The sequence below is a fragment of the Canis lupus genome, chromosome 24 (assembly GCF_048164855.1).
Source record: "Canis lupus baileyi chromosome 24, mCanLup2.hap1, whole genome shotgun sequence".
Taxonomy (NCBI): Eukaryota; Metazoa; Chordata; class Mammalia; order Carnivora; family Canidae; genus Canis; species Canis lupus.
Window position 1 is genome coordinate 11595977 of NC_132861.1, and position 4489 is coordinate 11600465.

The window sequence follows — 4489 nt, forward strand, 5'->3', positions numbered from 1 at the left end:
TAAATCAATCACTCCTTACATATCAAATTGGAATCACAAGGCTAACGTGTTAGCTGCTCCAACATACCAACTTCTCGTAAACACGACTAATATTATAAATACCACGTAAACGCAGATTATTCCTAAACTTATATAAAGAAAAGTGAATCTGATTTCTTTCATCATCTCAGTACCTAATTCTGGCCTTCTCTCAGAGTGAACATTACTTATCTACTAAGGAGATACTTGTCTCTGGTGATTTGTAGTATCCATCTCAGGGGACTGAGGTTAGACACCATTCAGAAGTTTTTGGCCAGGAGACAGAGTGGGACTTATCTCTGAGACCCTCGTGGGACGCTGTGTGAGCTGTAACGGACTCCGCGCTATACAAGGACTTGTTCACTTAATTCTTGAAATGGGTCTCCTACCTCCCACCCAGGTGTGGACATGTCCCTGCACTGATTGGCTGATTTTATATGTTTTTGGCTCTCTTAGGACATTTTAATGTGTTCCTGTCTGGCTCTAAAGACCTTTTAAGACTATTAGCCTCTCTGCCATGCCTTTATGAGTCTTTTGTAGCCTCTAGTTAAGAGGCCAACTGAATTGGCAAAAGAATGCTGTATTCTTTCTGTGTTTCCTGTCTGACAGATCCATGACTCTTAGGGTTATTTAGAAAGCATCCAGTTTGTGGACTTTATGGTCACAATACTCAAATCACACTGATGACAAGGAAAAAGCTTTATTATTCTTGAGAGATTCTTCCTGTCTTCTAAAAATTACTTAATATTTGGATAGATAATATATGCACATGTTTGAACATTCAAAATCACAAAAGAGCAAAGAATGAAAAAGAAGTCTCTCTCCCTCCCCTCTTCCCAGCATTTCTGTGCTCCTTCCCAGAGGCACTTTTGACTATTCCTTTTTCTTTAATAAGAGAATAAAAATGGAGAACAGCTTATAATAATCTGTGTGTGTGTGTGTGTATGCACGTGCACCCACATATACTGGGGTGGTAGCATTTTGAGGGCCAAACTGATAATTCTCTGTGGAATTCACATGCTATAGGGGAGGGTGGAAATAAATAAGCATGATGACTATGGAAATTATATATTAAATATAATGGAGAAAAGAATACTAGTGTAAGCAATTGGGAGCACCAAAGAGACCTTGAATGAGCATCTAGGGGGTCTACCTAGAGCCTGCAGTTCTCCGGTGGCATCATGGCCCCAGCTCAAGAGGAGGAAACCAGGGCCTTGCTGCCAGCAGGGTTTCCCTGGAACCCTTTCCACAGTCCACAGGGCAGCCAGAGCCTTCATCCTCAGGTTGTGGGATGGTGACAGATGGTAACTAGACCTATCATGGTGATTCTTTTGTAGTGTATAAAAATATCAAATCTTTATGTTGTACACTTGAAACTAATATAAAATTGTATGTCAATTATAATTCAATAGGAAATAATCATCTCCTTCAAATATTTATCAGATGAAAAGGGAATCCTAGTTACTTTATGGTGAAATAAATGAACAAATATCACCATAATCAAGTGATCATGGTTAATACCACCAGTAATACAACATGTACATTACCTACATCCCCCATTAGTATGCAATCAGGACATCCATCACTTCTCTAGCATTCTTACCTAAAATGCATAGTTTCAGTCTAATCATGAAAAAATATCATACAAATTCAATTTGGGAAACAGTCTACAGAATAACCAATTAATTCTCATTAAGAGTATCCAGGCCATGAAAAAGAAAAGAATGAAGAAATGTTAAAGACTGGAAGACACTAATGATACACAACAACTAAATGTATTGTGGGATCCTTAATTGGATCTTGGAGTATAAATGTGACAATAAGGGGAAAAAATGGTGAAATTTAGAAAAATCTGTAGTTTATTTAGTAGTACTAAATAGTACTTGCTATTACTTGCTAGTAATTTGTGCTTCCTTTTAGAGACATTCTGTGCATTTAAAGGCACAAACAGTATATTGTATGTGTATGTACATATGGTATATACATGTATACAGTATACACATGGTATATATTATAGTATACATGTGGTAACATACTATACTTCTTGCCCTGTATCTTATTGCCTCATATATCTTGGTGACAGACCCACAACAACATAAACAGACCTGCCTTATTCTTCTCAATGACTATAAGTTGCTGTTCCTTTTTCCAAATCAACTCAATGTCAAGTTCATTGGGGGCTGCCGTTTGTAGCTTCTCTTGTACACAAGGTGGCCACATATCTGGTGTGATCAGTGAGATGTAACTAGGAGTTATGTGTGTGTGAAGCTTCTGGGAAAGCTGTCACTTCCAGATAAAAGGGGGCAGCCTTTTTGTCTTACCTTCTTCTTCTTCCTGCCTGGAATGCAGCTGTGAGGTCTGACTGCATAGCAGCCATTTTATGAGCATGAGGAAGAAAGCTCATGCTTGGATGGTCAAACAGAAGAGGAGACGGTGACTAAGTAGAGCCATAATATCTGCTCCACCAACCTCTGGAAGCATCAACATCTGGATTTATTAACTGGGAAAAGAAAATTCTCATTTGTTGAATCCAGAGAAGTCAGATTTCTGTTACATGCAACAGAATTAATCCTAAACACTGTGATACTATTTCATTGTCTGGATATATCATTATTTATTTAACTAGTCTTCTCAAGATAAAAAAATAATGTAAAAAAGAAAAACATGTACTATGTTGTTTGCCATGTATAAGAATATATCTATAGGACAAATTTCTAGAACTAGAGCCACTAGGTCAAAGGGTACATATATTTTAAAATTTGGTAGATATTGCTAAATTTCTTCTCATAGAGTTGCAGCAATTTCTGGAGAATTCTTAATGTGCTGGGGAAAAGTCATCCATATTAAGGCTTCAGGACATATATGATCAAAAGCTTAACTCTATTTTAGAATTTCTTTTAGTGAAGTAAATTTCTTTTCTCCTTTGGAAAGAGAAAGGCTCCAATAGACCCTATAACCAGGCACAAGATTCACTTACTAATTGAGAAGTCTTCATCAAAGAAATGCTAATGATCATGAACTGTAAAATCTTTCCCCGGAAATGGCCTTAGGACTGCATATCAGATACAAATCATAATCTGTTTTATCCAAAGCCCTCATCTCTTCTTTTCTGACATGATAGCCTCTGGATGAAATTAAATAAATATTTTTAAAATGTTTTCTAAAACTGAAATTTTGAGCATTTCTTGGGTATCCAGGACCATGGCTGGTGCTAGAGAGAGATGGATATGGTAGTGGGTTGAATTTTATTCCGCCAAAAGATATGTTCAAGTCCTAATTCCTGGTACCTTATTTACAAATAGTCTTTGCAGGGGCACCTGGGTGGCTCAGTATGTTAAATGTCTGCCTTTCGCTCAAGTCATGATCTCAGGGTCCTGGGATTGAGCCCCACATTGGGCTTCCTGTTTAGCAGGGAGTCTGCTTCCCCTTCTCCTCTGCCCGCCCATCTGCTTGTGTTCACTTTCACTCTCATTCTCTCTATAATACATAAATAAAATCTTAAAAAAAAAAAAGAAGAAATAGTCTGCAGATCCAATCAAGTTCAGATGAGGCCATACTGGATTAGTGTGGACCCAAACCTGATGACTGACATCTTCATAAAAAAAAGGAGAAAGAGATTTCAACACAGAGACACCAAGAAGCAGGCCACGTGCAGACGGAGAACAAGATGCTGCCACAAACCAGCAAAGCCAAGGATTGCCAGAAGACACCAGAATCTAGAAAGAGTCAAGGAAGCAAATTTTCTTAGATGCTTTAGAGCAGCATGGCCCTGCCCACACCTTGCTTTCAGACTTCTGGTTTCCAGAACTGTGAGAGAACAAATTTCTGTTGTTTATGGAACAAATGTCTTATTGCCACCAAGTCTCTGGTAACTTTTTATGGAAGCTCTAGGGAACTATACAAATACCAAGGTTGAATTCCTTCTAGAAAGTGGAAGACCCACCCTTCCCTTCAGGTTCTTAGTGATATTTCTGACATATATAGCTATTATTGACCAAGTCGCTTATATGGATCCTTATCTGTTTTCACATCTATCCTCTCATCTAGACTGGACTTCTATAGAGAATAACTGTGCCTTATTTTTGTATTTCCAGAGCAGGAGAAAGTGGTTACTGCATGGCAGGTATTTACTAAATGTGGACTCTACCTGTTGATTGATCAATCAGTCAACTGTTTATCTTTCTATCTTTAGCAGAGGAGGAGCCTGGTAAAAACGTCAGGGTACTATAGAGTGTCAACACATGGTGTGCACTCACTGATTTGCTGGCACTGATGAGGCATGGCTCCTCAATTTCTGCTTCCTGCTGATTGTTCCTGTTATCCAGGAAAAACTAGCCATCTTTAGCTCCTTCTTCTCTCTGTCTTTTGCAGTTAGTTGGACATCAATTTCTGCCCAGTCTTCTCTACTTTTATCTTTATAGAGAAACCCTTTTCTTGCTCTAAACACCCTTCCATCACCCCTTCCTTCCCT